The sequence below is a fragment of the Ailuropoda melanoleuca genome, chromosome 15, assembly GCF_002007445.2.
Source record: "Ailuropoda melanoleuca isolate Jingjing chromosome 15, ASM200744v2, whole genome shotgun sequence".
In the NCBI taxonomy this organism is placed as follows: Eukaryota; Metazoa; Chordata; class Mammalia; order Carnivora; family Ursidae; genus Ailuropoda; species Ailuropoda melanoleuca.
This window is the reverse complement of record NC_048232.1, coordinates 15,989,776-16,004,665: the sequence shown is the minus strand read 5'-3', so window position 1 is coordinate 16,004,665 and position 14,890 is coordinate 15,989,776. Positions and strand designations below refer to the sequence as shown.

The 14,890-nt window shown below is 37.9% G+C and overlaps 1 long non-coding RNA gene across 1 annotated transcript; it reads right to left on the bottom strand.

Annotated features, from left to right (window-relative positions):
* Positions 1-14,890, bottom strand: LOC117796296. Its single transcript, XR_004620690.1, has 3 exons — positions 13,682-14,890; positions 10,532-10,591; positions 1-4,279 (listed from the first exon to the last, which is right to left on the bottom strand). It is a non-coding gene; the product is annotated as an uncharacterized LOC117796296 (long non-coding RNA).

Genomic DNA, 14,890 nt, shown 5'->3' with positions numbered 1-14,890 from the left:
AACCCACAACTCTGAGATCATGACCTGAGCCAAAGCTGAGTCGGTTGCTTAACTGACTGCACCACCCAGGTGCCCCAGATGATATTCTGTATTTTGACAAACACATACAGGCTTTAAGAGAAGCATACTGGTTCCTTTGATTTTAATTTTTCCATGTGTCCAGGAATATAAACTGAAAAATTTGCTCGTCCTTACAGCTCCTGAGTATGATGGGTATGATGAGGCCAAAGGCTCAATCAGTAGCATAGACCAAGATCACGGGAAACCTTGAAATCTAGCCTGGGGAATTTCGAACCGATTCTCTAAGGGTGTGCAAAGTAGGTGATGTAGATGGACTCTACGGGTCTCTGAAGCATCTGAAATTGTATGTAAAGCTCTGGGTAGGAACATTTTTCTGGGAGAGGGTCCCCGGTGACTGTCACTCTAAAATGTCTGTGCAGTCTCAGGCCAAGTATGTAAGGAAATTTAGGTCAAAAAGAAGCTACATATATCAGTGTTTTCCAAACTAGTGCGACCATAAGGATCACTGGGGACAGTTGTTAAATTATAGATTTCCAGCCTACCTCAGGTCAACTAAATCAGAATCTCCAGGCAAATGGCCTGAAAATCTGTATTTTACCAAGTACCTAATTTGAGTGATAGATTTCAGCATCTTTAAAATCCATGCAAGGTTAGACATTTTACAACTCCACGGTTTTTATGGGCCTATTCCTATTAGTAAAGGCCTGTACTACTGTGTTTCCTGAGGGGTGACAGAAAAATGATATCTCAGTGGGTCAACAAATCATTGCTCCTATTTGCCTCATGAGATGAGGCTGCCAGAGACACAGCTGTGAAGTTCCTTGCATGTAATTCTCTTCCCCTGAAAATTCAAACAACGAATCAGAAACTGACTGGATTGCAACATTCTTTCCCAAGTAACCTGTCTGAATCCTAGATAATATTCAGTTTTAAATGTCTAGTTTTATGTTTTTCAGGATCCAATCTCAGCGGCACCACCTACTAATGATTTAAATTCAGTACTTCATGTAAATTATTAGCAATGTGAATATTAAACGATTAACTGGAAAACAACTCGAATGCATTTGGCTTTTCATAAAATATGCATAAAACCGATAGAGGAAAGATTTAATAATTTTTGCAAGTGAGGAATCAAACTGCATTAAATGACGATGCATGCTTCGATTCTGCTATAGCATGAATGTGTGTTCCCCTAAAATTCATCTTGAAATCCTAAGCCATAACTTGATGGTAGTAGGCAGCAGGACCTTTGAGAGGTGATTAGGTCATTTGAGCAGAGTCCTCGTGAACAAGATCGGCACCCTTACAAAAGAGACCCCAGAGAAGTGCATACCCTCTCCTCTTGCCATGTGAACTTGCAGGAAGAAGACAGCCTTCTATGAATCAGGAAGTGAGTCCTTACCAGACACTGAATCTTGCCAGAACCCTGTTGGTGGACTTCCCAGTCTCCAAAGCTGTGAGGAATACACTTCTGTTTATAAGCCAAGCGGTCTATGGTATTGTTATAGCAGATTGAATGCAGAGACAAATCCGGATATGTTTCTAGCACGCTGGCTATTTTCCATTTGTCCCCCTCCCTCCCCGATCCACTCCCTATCACGCAGTATTCTAGCGGGGTTCAGCTACCAAGAGGATTATTGGCAGGAGACAAAGGGATATCTATCCCTTGTCCCGCTTTCCTGCCTGCTGTGCCAGTCACAGCTCTGTCACTGTCCCTCCTCCGTAAGTCCTACCTCTGCTCTCACGGAGCTTCACGCGGTTACTATATAATAGCTGCCCCTTTTGACCTAGGAGTCACAACAGCAGAGAGTGCCTCAACACCCCTTGTTTGTTCCCTTAGTCTTCAGCAAGCAGTTCTTTCCTTCAAGTCTGTTCAGATGGACCCCTGAGTGTAATTCTGCTTCCTGCCAGGACCCTGACAGATATGGAGAATCACCTTGTATCCTATAAAATTGAGTTGATCATTCACTCAACACTTAAGTGAATACAGCGAAAAAATACTGTCTTAGGTGCAACACAGATACAGACACAAAGATGAAAAAAAGTCCATTATTATCCTCAAGAAGCTCTCACTAACATATGTAAATGAGATGTGGGCTGACTAAAAACTTTCCAAGAAAATGATTCAGTGTAACTATTTTAATTTCCATACATAATTTTATTAATCTTATTTTAGGTATCAAACAGGTAAGCCTTTTGGCCAATTGTCTGCATAGTTCCCTAAAAGTCTCACCTAATTTATTACTACCAGATTAGAGCCCTAAGATTTATTTCAACAACCCTCAATAAGACATTTAAAGGTTTATTTCAACAACTTTAAATAAGACATTTAAAAACCTGGAACCAATTACTTAACCTAAACATGTACACTTTTACATTCTAAAGAGGTATTCTTACATAGGAATGCTTACCTTGGAGTCCTGCTGTGGGACACATTCACATACACACACACACACAAACACAGAGCACAAAATTCTCACTTAGTGTGAAGATTCTGGAGAGCAGGGACTTGCCTCATTCTCTCCTGTGGCGAGTTCTCAGAGGGCAGAAAGTGAATCATTTTTTCAGTGAAAAGCTGGGAGCAGCACAGCATGGTGGAAAAGAGTACAAATTTTACTTAGGTTTGAGCCCAGCTATGTCACCCTCTAGCTGGATGACCTTGAGCAAATTACTAAACTCCCTACCTCGTTTTCCTTACCTACCTCACCTTTGTTTAAATGATTATTTGAAAAGCACTTAAGAATGGTACCTGTCCCATAGTAAGAACAATGTTAAGTACTCATCAAATAAACAAAATTAAAGGAATGCTGTTTTTTACATTGCCTAGAAGTACTGCAGTTGGAAAGGACCTTAAGAATATGAGTCTCTCATTTGTAGGATAAAACTGAAGCCCAGGAAAAGTTAATACAATTAGCTAGTGTAGAAAATGTGACTGTCTCAGATAACTTCACTCTTAGGAATACTCACTCATTGATACAATATGCTTAAGAAATAAATGGAGCAATTTTATCCAACAAAGCAAATAAAAATCTTTTTTTCCAGGGAGGAGAAAAACATATGGGTACTCAATCCATTCTGGAAAAAGTTTATTCATGAGTAGATTAACTTCTGTTCTGTCAAAAAATAAAATCTTGACTATTAACCAACACAAGTTTCAAGACCTCTGAAGGCTCTGAGATTTTACCTTACTTGGAAGCTAGCAAGCTAATCTGTACCATTCCATGAATGCTGAAAAAAGAAGACACAAGACCCATGGGTCTAAGACAAAGGACTGTATCATTTCCAGCACTAGTAGTAGGCAAAATGTCAGCATTTTTGTTCCAAAGGGAGACACTAAGTTTATCTTCCAAGGCTTTAAGCAACCCTGCTTTTTGTTCCAAAGAGACATCATCTCTATCTTTAGCAAGGCTGTTCAGTACACAAACATCTTTAAGAAGATAGTCTAGAAAAAGCAGTCAGTGCCTCTGCTTGCAAGATGTGCAGAAACGCAGAAGAACTATGGAGAAGTATTTCTCAACCTTCATTTCTACACCATCTTAGTCTTAGGGAAATTTTCATGAATTTCATGAAATTCATGTACCATTCCATTGATCACTAATAATCTGGCAGAGGCTGGGATCAACTGTTTAATGTGTCTCACACAGCATTCAACTACAACTACAGCCTAGAGGACTCCAAGCAGAGGGATGAGGTCAATTTTTACCATGCCACAGTGGCCTGGACCCAACCAATTAAACAAATCCAACCGATTAAACAAATCTCACAAACCCTCAGAATTCACTTACGCAAGTCAGATGGACCTGGACTTCCTCTCCCTGAAGTGGACCTACACACGGGGAGCATGTAATAATTAACACGTTTTTCTGTGAGCATAAAATCAAAACAAGGGAAGGTAAACTCACCCGAACTCAAGCTTTATTTATTACCACCTGGAGAACAGCTTATTTAAAGGGCTAGGATGCTCGAAGTACACTGGCTAAGATTCACTTTCCCCAGTAGATCCCCTCTCTGCTAGGCTTCTATTGTTCTACGCTGCCCACCCCCCTGTTCCCAGGCTATGTGTTTTGTTACCGAAGAACAACGAATTTCTACAGTTAGTGGCTTAAGGCAATATACATTTATTATCTCACAGTTTCTGTGGGTCAGGATGCTGGGCATGGCTTATCTGGGTCCTCATCAAGGCTGCACACAAGATGTTGGCCCAGAGGTGAGTTCTCATCTGGAGACTTGACAGGAAGGCTCTTCTTCCAAACTCAGTCTGCTAGCAAAATGGAGTCTCATATAACATAACATAATCACAGGAGCAACATCCTCTCACCTTTCCATGGTCTGCTGATTATTAGAAAGTTACAGGGCCTACCCACACTTCAGGGGAAGGGATTAAACAAAGGCAGGATCATCAGGAAGGGATCATGGGGGAATACACTCTACAGTCTATTTCCCTCATCACATCAGACATATTCTTGATAATTACATGGTCAGGTCCTAGAAGCCTGAGAGAAGCACTGTCCAATAGGAATAGAATGCGAGACACATAGTTAATGTTAAGCTTTCTAGTGGCTACATTAAAAAAGTTTAAAGTACACAAACACTACAACAATACCATTATGTGACCCGACGGTTACAGTGATATATAGTCCTACTGAAATGATAAAGTTATGTTTAAAGGTGGAAATATTTTCATGTTGCTTCACGTTTTAAATTTAATTAAAATTAATTAAGATTAAAAATTTAATGGGGGCACCTGGGTGGCTCGGCCAGTTAAGCGTCTGCCTTCAGCTTATCAGGTCATGATTCCAGGGTCCTGGGATCAAGCACTGTGTCGGGCTCCCTGCTCAGCTGGGGTCTGCTTCTCCCTCTGCCTCCCCATGCTCATGCTCTCTCCCTCTCTTTCAAATAAATAAATAAATAAAATCTTAAAAAAAAAAAGATTCAAAATTTAGTTCCTCATCACAAGCACTCAAAAGTCCAACTGGATAGTGCAGCTTCAGCTCCACTCTCTTTAAAGCAGGAATCAAAGCCTCAAGTATCTCCAGGGGTCAGGCAAAAACAAATGAAGTGGTAACAAGATGCTCTTTGACCAAACTCTAGTCAGGCTCCTCTAAGCCCTCTTCGCGACTAGGCCTTGACACGGTCCCTGTCCTTGCCGGGCCTTGGCAAGAATTCTGCTAAGTCAGTTTAGACAGAATCCACTTCTCCTTCCTTGAGATGATTACCTTGGCCTTCCCTCAGCAAGGATCCCCGCCATCCTTGATGGCCCTTCTTAGAAATTTTTCACCGAAGGATCTCCCACACCCCTTGTCCTCTGCTTCTTAGCTTTAAGTCCCTACTTATTCTATTCCGGATCGAGTCCAGTTTTAAACTGGGGTCATTTCCTCTACTGCAAGTTTCTGATTAAAATCTGTATCATATTAACTAGTATCTGGCTCTAGTTCTCCTTGACAATTGGAAGGGTGAAGTTTTAATAAATGGAGGGCTCGGTGGCAAACTGGAGATGGAATAATCAGCTGTGGGAATAATATAGGCGCCGTGTTGTTAGATCATGATTTTTTTCCAAGGAGCAAAAAAATCTGTATTTTTCATGGGAAATCACCTAGCCTTAATATAACATTTATTTTTAAAAAACTGTAACTCAAGGCAGGCCAAATAGAACATGTTAGCTGGATTTGGCTGAGCCACTGGTTTTTAACCTCTGCTTTAAGGTCCCTATCCTTCTACTGTGGTTCATTCTGTATTACTCTTTGTTTGAATCACAAGGGGTAGTCTTAATTTCCTTTACTTCCAAAGTTTTAGGGAGCTACAGCTCTGTAGTCCTTAAGGACTGACCACATTCAGGGAAATAATGCTTCTCTTGGCCTCCAAGAATCTCTCCTCCCAGCCTTTCCTTTGCAACCCTACCCCATGCCTACATTTGGTCTCACTCAAAGACAGTCTGAGAGGGAAGCAGGGAAGATCGCCTCTTTTTCTTTACTTTCCTCCTGCAACTCTTAAATGTCAAGAAAAAAAGGCGCATGTTTTTTCGATTAATTTTACTTCATTCTTTGGTACCTTTGCCATTTTCCCCATGTATGAATGGAAAGCAAGAAAAGGCAAAATGGGAACTAGCTTCCTTGGTGCTTCCTACAGCTGAATTAAGATAGAACATGCCCTCAAATTATTGGAATCATCAAGGAAATGAAAATATTGTATTTACTGTGAAACCCACAGGGAGGGTATTATAGGGGAAGATTGGTGCTTGGGGGGTAAGGAGAAAGACCACCTCCTTTCCACTCCCCTCCTCTGGCACCAAGGGCCAAGTGCCAACAATAGAAGCTAAACCCTTGTAAGGATGGGTGCAGGGCTTTGTATTATCATATGGAAGAGATATCAAATTAGCCTGCCTGGGTCCTCTGTTTCACTTCAACCTTAGTGCTTGCAACTGCAGTTAGAAAAACACAAAAAGTTGCTCTGGGGAAGAAAGGAGCAGTGACACTGTCTTTAGTCCTCCAACAGATTGGACAGAGTGAAAATGTGATCGGAAGCAGCAATTTGTGAAAATGGTGAAGACAAGTAGATTTATCTCTGTATCTCCAAAAGGAGAAAAGAACAAACTGGCCTAGACTGGGTACTCTGAGGGTTGAAATGAGGTAAGTGTCACTGTTTATGGGCAGAGAGAAGAGTCTGAACCCCCCAGTCAGAGGTAGGAGCTATGCTTCTGGCAATCCAAGTCTGGACTCTCTGAGTGGGTCTTCCTATAGAAGCATCTGTGGTATATAACTTCAACACCATGAACACAATGTCACACTTCGATTACATCATGGCTTTAACAGGGTTTAGATCCTAGCCTGGCATCCTAATCACCAGGTTCAACACTGTTCCTCAAATGTGTCCCAGAACCAGGTTACAAATAAGCTTTTGGGGAACAAATTATGATGTGAACAAAATACATTTTAACATACTGTATAATGATTAAATTTTGACAATAGAGTGAAATCACTAGTATGCTTCTCTATTCATATTTAAAGTTTATCTGTTGATATGAAAATGAATTTGTAAATAAACTGCATCCATATTTTCAGATTTATAAAGGTATTATTTAAATATTCAAGGTAATGTTTTAAGGTAAAATATTAAGGTGAATGTTTAGGTGTTTATTTAAACATTTATCTTAAATATTTAAATGTTTAAATAAATACCTAGCATATTGAATGCTAACATGTAAAAACTTAGAACACAGTTAGTAAACCTTAAAAATCTGGTATACACTCAAAAGTCAACCAAATGAAAAACAAATCAATAGTTAACAAAAATCAATGAAAATAATGACATAACGGCCATGCCCACTTAAGTCAGAAAATGATGGTTATTCTTAATTTTCTTTTCTTTCCCTTTTTTTTTGAGGTGGGGAGAGGGCAGGATCTTTTTTTTTTTTTAAGATTTTATTTATTTATTTGAGAGAGAGCAAGTCAGAGAGGAGGGAGGAGGAGAAGCAGACTCCCCTCTGAGCAGGGAGCCTGATGTGGGGCTCAATCCCAGGACCCCGAGATCATGACCCAAGCTGAAGGCAGACACACTTAACCGAATGAGCCACCCAGGTGCCCCAAGGGCACTGTAGGGCATACGATTTCTCGCAGACTGTATTTAAGCAAAATATATAATTCTTTGAATCTAAATGTGTTCACATGTTCAATTAGGATACTTTCTGATCTGCTAAGGAGGAAGAAAAGTGTTCTGTCCTACATGTCCATAATTCTTACCAATCACTTAAAAGTTTAAAAGGAATTTTCCTAAAGTTAGAAATAAACGGTGACTAGTCACTCATTCTCTAAATCACTGGCAGAGTCAGTTTTGATACAATGATTATTCGGAAACCACAAATTTGTTGCAGGAGATTGATACACTAGGAAACAAAAGGAGCAAAATGCAATTTTCAGTTGGCTTGTCCAGGAGAAACAGGGTTTCGTCCAAGAGAAACATGAGGTGAAATGCAGGAAACTGCACCTGGCTGACCTGAGCCAAGCAGGAATACCCAAAATACACAGCCCTTCTACCAGCAGCAGCGCCCTCCGTTCACTGCTGGGGCTGTCACACTCCCCCCACACCTGGGGTCACAACTTGCCCTCAGATTCCAGCAGCCCGCCTTCTACCTTCCCCAAACCCACAAGCTGCAACCTTTCTGACACTCACTTCACAGGCACCACACTTCAGGTCTTTTTCAAAATAAAGTGCATTTTTATGGTAATATTTATATCTTTATTAACCATTTAATAGGTGTAAAACTGTGCTGTTATTAGATTCTTATCTTTATCCTTAAGTGTCGCCATTGCTGAAATTTTGGAGTGTTGTGCCTCTAACTCTGTTTTCCCCATAAACCCTTAGTAAGGCTTTTTTTTGTTGCACAAGTACACATAACATGATTTTCAGAACACACATCTGCACTACAGCAGAATCCACTGTATACTATTACGATCTCTAGTTCAAATGAGTTATAACCAAATCCAATATACAAGAGTCAACTGCTGGAAACAACTGCCCGTGTTCAGCTGTCTCTTAAGGTGATTTTAAGCATTCTGTAGAGAATTTAGATTTCTCAAACAACAGCTCCTGGAATAAGTATCTAGAAAATATGAATTATAAACAGCATTTGATTAACAAGCCATGAAATAGTAGAGAAAAATATTTTGAATACCACTTTCAAAAGATATTAAACATAGTATTTATATCATGCTACTCAGTTTTAATTTCGTGAAGCTTACCTCTTGGTCAAACATGGAAAATAGCACTTCAGTTTTTTATCTCAAAATGTATACTTTTGACAAAACTGCTAAAACATATTACCTAGTCTCAGCCCCTTTAGCTATTACTCTCTGGCTTAATTTCTGAAAACAATTCCCCTGACCACTTTGAATTATTATAAAAACAAACTTGAGTATAAACTGGACACTTACTCAATTTTAACCTTTCCCTACTGAAAGCATTGACAGGACCATGTTACAATAAGTATTCTTCAGCAAATAAAAATTGGGGGTATTTTCTGCCTTTCAAATATACCAGTCAGAGGAGTTAAATACATATAAATGCTGGATGAAAGTTAAAATAAAAACAGAATTTTGTCCTATCATGCTAAAAACCTCAGGGAAATTATCATCTTTCAAATGCAGGAAAGGCACGCAGGGAAGAAAGCTGTATGGAGTAAGAAAAAGCACAGTAACTGAACTTGTAGTTCCATTCCAGGTACTGGAAGTCCTCCTGTTTCAAATCCACATTTAACTTCACCTCAAGAAAATCCATTAGCCAACCTGCACCCCCATGTAAATTAATATTTGGCAACCACATGAATAAAACGAAATTATCCTGATATTTTGACACTAAAACATTTCACTTAGACCAACAGAATCTAAGTAATCTTTCAAAAAGAAGAAAAATATATTAACTGTACAAAGACAAAATTAAAATTAATCTTTACTATGATATTAAGATAAAGAACTTTTTCTGGTAAAACCCAATAAGTATTCATTTCTGGGACAATGCTTCAAAAAATTAGCATAAGGCAGCAAAAAAGACTCTAACGCAGTGACACTTCCCTTCCACAGCAGTGATAAACTGGAAGACAGTTTATACTTCCCCCTCTACAAAAAAGAGCTATAAAAAAAGCTTATCTACTTCTTTTCTACTTTATTAAATATTTGATATAAGCCTTCTTTATCAGATTCCTTTAATAACAAATTCAGTAAAGAAACTTTTTTTAATGCTAGCAAGGTATCTTCTCAAGTACAAGAAAACTAAAATATATTTTATTCTTAAAATTGTTTTATATAACTATATATGTATAAAATAAAGGATACATGTAACTGACTCACAAGAAAAAGGATGATTAGAAAAAAACAACCTTTAACAGCTAGCTAATGTCTGTTTCAAGTAATAACTTGTAAGCAAACAATGTATGTATACTGGCATTTTTTTCCAGGCCAAATACTTGTGATGTAAAAAAATGCAACTGCTGATTCTACATCTTATTTGGAATATTAGAAATAAACTCTCAGCCAGCACTTTAATGACTCAAGCAATTTGCTTACTAAGTAAATAAAACAGCTGAGAGACGGCCAGAGTTGCACATGGCCTCCAGCATCACCTACTTTGTCTATGAGAACATCAAGAACAGTAACATTTTACATAGTCTGATGCTACCTATCTCCTTTAGTTTGAAGCAATATACAAAAACAGCATATGCAGGGCACCTGGGTGGCTGTAAGCATCTGCCTTTGGCTCAGGTCATGATCTCCAGTCTTGGGATGGAGTTCCGCATCCGGCTCCCTGCTCAGTGGGGAGTCTGCTTCTCCATCCTCCTCTCCCTCTGCCCCTAATCTTGCTCGTTCTCTCTCTCTCTCTCTATATATATATATCTCCAATAAAAACTTAAAAAAAAAACAGTATATGCTTCAGAGCTGTAATTAATAATTCCCCCCCCCCGGTACCACCCGAAATCAGCACCAGTGAAAATGAAAGTACTATTAAATCAAAGTACTTCTACCTGGAATGTAGATGTCCCTGGTGAGGTCGCTCAAACATAAACAAAAGGCTCAACTGTTCGCTGATAAAAATAAAAAATCCCAATTACTTTCAGGAAGTATATTATGAATGCCAGAAATCATATCCCTAGGTTTCAGTACCACAGTCCTCCACCCCACCCCACCCTCCTCCTCCAAGATACGAGAGGGTAACTGCCGTGCCAGTTATTCCGGCTGAATGTCAGGGATATTTAAGGTAGACAGAGGTAGAGGGTCTGAAGCACAGATGTTCTGCAAGCTGCACAGAATTCTGTAGTTATACTAACACTACAATTTATAAATCAGAAGGCAGCCCAGAGAGATTCCCATGAATCTGCCCAAGATCACTATCTAGCAAGATATTCTTTTGACAAAAGATGTATAAGTGTGTTAAAATCCAATTCTCTGACTTCCTTAGGGCAACGAACTGAAATTTCCACTTCATAGCAGAAGAGAACTCCAGTAAACAATCTAATTTAGTTCTTATTCTTACTCTTCTCCTCAACCAAACAGTACCACCACTTCCTTTACAAGAAGCCCATGTGGTCACAAACTGATAGATTTTACTATGCAAATTAATAAACAGTTTTATCATGTGCTATCCACCATTTACAGAAATGGACTTGGCTACTGTGAAGCCTTTTCAGGAAGTTTTGTTGTTTTTTTTTGGTTTTTTGTTTTTTTTTTTTTTTTTGAGAGAAAGAGAGAGATGTGCTGGGGGCGGGAGGGGCGGGGGGAGGAGAGGCAGACAGAGTCCTAAGCAGATTCTACTGCTGAGCACAGAGCCCAACATGAGGCTTGGTCTCACATCCCGGAGATCAAGACCTGAGCAGAAACCAAGAGTAAGATGCTTAACTGACGGCACCACCCAGGCTGCCCACCTCTTTGGAAAGTATTAAGTTAATTTACCTGTATCCTTGATTACAACTTCTTCAGTCATTTTAAGCAACTCATTTAGAGTGTGTTACCATTATATTTTTAAATACAGAACATCAAGAATATATATATTGAAATCTTCCTTCCTCTGAGGGAGGAGGAACAAATTCTAAAGTAGTATAGGGGTATTCTTGTGTATGTATTTTTGGTTCTGAGGAAAATAACCATATTATGTGGATGTTTCATAATATTTGGCATCTAGACTGGCTAACAGATTATATTACACATAATTAAGTGAAAACATTCTCAAATGTTTATATACCGTATCTTGTTTTAAAGTAACAAGATGATCCTGGACTTAAAAAATTCCTAAAAACAAAACTTCTTATATCCTGCCACAGAAATAATGGATTAGAAACAAATATTCCATTTTTTAAAAAAGCAATTAACCAACCAAAATAATCTAAGGTCCTAACCCCAGCTATTTAATAACCTGATAGTGTACATTACTGTAACTTGCAATTGTTTCTAACCTGACTGTGGTTGTAAATTTTACTTGGTCTGATTCCAGTTTGGTAACCAACTTGCGGAAAAGAAGTAACATTGAAAACTTTTAAGAAGAAAGGGTTTTCCTCCCTCTTCAGTGATTTCAATAACTTAATAGATGGTAATGAGAAGTCTTTTAAAAGAAACATGCCAAAATGCATGCATCCAAATAACAAAGTCCTGGGACACCTGGGTGACTCAGTTGGTTAAGCCTGACCCAACCCCTGATTTCAGCTCGGTTCTGCATCTCAGGTCGTTGAGTTCAAGCCCTGCGTTGGGCTCCACACTGGCATGGAGCCTACTTAAAAACAAAACAAACAGGGGCGCCTGAGTGGCACAGCGGTTAGGAGTCTGCCTTCGGCTCAGAGCGTGATCCCAGCGTTATGGGATCGAGCCCCACTTCAGGCTCCTCTGCTATGAGCCTGCTTCTTCCCTCTCCCACTCCCCCTGCTTGTGTTCCCTCTCTCGCTGGCTGTCTCTATCTCTGTCAAATAAATAAACAAAATCTTTAAAACAAACAAAACAAACAATACAAAGTCCTATAATCGCTGATTACATTTCTAAAAACTGCTTAAAAAGCCATCCAGAGTTTATCAGGTAGAACACCTTGAGAAAAGCTGATTTTGTTTTGAATGGGGGGAAGGAGGCTCTCTTTTTTAAAGGCACAAATTTCCTTCAGATTCTAAATGCAAGTCACAATGAAGAACACAAGGGTGCCTGGGTGGCTCAGTCAGTTAAGCATCTGCCTTCAGCTCCGGTCGTGATCTGAGGATCCTGGGATCAAGCCCTCCACTGGAGCTCCCTGCTCAGCAGGGAGTTGTCTGTTTATTCCTCTCCCTCTGCCCATCCACCCTGCTCATGCTTTCTCTCTCTCAAATGAATAAATAAGATTTAAAAAAAAAAAGACACAAAACTGTACTGAGCTATCGTTGCATCAATGACCTGAACATACAGTCTGCTATATACTTTAAGGTTATACATTTTAAGGTTAATAATGTTTATTTCTATTTACAGTTTTGATATGAACCTGAAAATTTTAATAATTTTTTAACCATAAATCATATGGTTCTAACTGTAATTCCTTTAGGATTAAGTAATAAAGCACTATAATGAAAATGGAGCATTAAGTCTAATAACACCATAAAGAAAGAGATAAAACCGGAATGTGCGGATTCTATGCAACAACTAGTACAGATCTTTAAAAAAATCAGTAGCAGGGAGGAAAAAAGGCAAGAAGATTAATCCAGATTAATAAAGAATAAAGGAACATGAAAAATGTGGTGTATGTTCCTGGATTTTTAAAAAATTTATCTATAATAATAGTTTGGTGACATTTGATAACAATAGTATCATAGAATTATGGTTAATTTTCTTAGGTGTGATAAAGGTTTAGGTTATGTAAAAGAATGTACTTATCCTTATAAGATACATGATAAAATACTTAGGAGTATGGCTCACAATGTTCGTAACCTCTATTCACACAAGACAGTGTGTGTGTACGTGTATATATACACACTTAATAGACACACACACACATATATATAAACATAAAGAAATAAAGCAAATGTGACAAAATGTTATTGATTAGTGAATCTAGACAGAGTATTTGGGTGTACGATGTATTATTATTCTTTCAATCTTTCTGTAGGTCTGAAAATTCTCAACATTAAAAGTTGCTGGGAAAAGCACCATTTGTAGTATCAGATACTTACTTCAACAAGCCAATTTAGTAATAATCTCCCACTCCCTCTCTCTGTCTAATCTTAACCTCTAAAGCAGTGGTCTCCAAAACAGATAGACACCTCCTAGGACACAGACAAAATGAACCAGAGATACAGAAGGAAAATATTAGAATTTCTATTAATATTCTTTACCCTTCTAAGATGTCTATTTTTCAGTGTTGCATAATGTACAATATATATATTGCCACAGTAGAACCCGTACAATTTGTAAATATATACACATACGTATTTTGAAGCTGTATACCTAAAAATATTTGTTACTGATGAAGGTATTCGATAAAAAAAAAAACTGGGATACAATTCTTCTTTAAAATAGACAAACCTATTTTTAAGTTTCTGACCACTAGAAGATTATTAAAACCAGTCCTTCTTGCTTTTATCTGAGAGAATGCTGATTCAATAATTTAATATGTAATCCTTACCTAAAATTCTAAGAAACTGTAAGAAGCAGCAGACAACAGTAGAGAGGAAAGTATTAGCATAAGATAAAGAGTGAGAAAATTAGCAAAGCACAAAATGACAAGTTATCATAAATAAAATGCTAAATTTTGTTCAGCAAGGAAATCTATGGTTTTAAATACTAAGATTTAAAATGTTCTAGAACATAATGAAAAAAATGTTGTTGAAGCTAGGAAAACTTCAGAAAAAATTACGTAAGTTTTATAATTTCAAAGAAAGGCCATACTAAAAAAGAATACATAAAACTCAGCTATGATTAAAAACTGGGGGGAGCATATCATCATAAATAGTATAGAAAATAATCGAGATACTTAACAATAATACTAAAATAAAAGATAACTGAACATAAGGCCTTCAGAAAATATTTAGCTAAGTTTCTTCTATATATTTTATTTTGAAGAGTGCAGGGTTAGCTGATTAAAAAAAAGGAAAAGAAAATGATATAAGAATGAAAACTTTAAACTCCAGTTTTGTTATTAAATATTTAAAAAGTGATATATCAGAAAGCTGTAATTATTAGTATAACTGCTAATAAAATAATAAACCAAGAAGGAAACAGATGAGAAAAAGAAAATAGTGGTTTTAAAGTATTAAACAGATGAGCAATTTTATCAGTAATACCAATGGACCTCATTTTAGGAAATAATAGGTTTTTTTTTTTTTTTAAGATTTTATTTATTTATTTGACAGAGATAGAGACAGCCAGTGAGAGAGGGAACA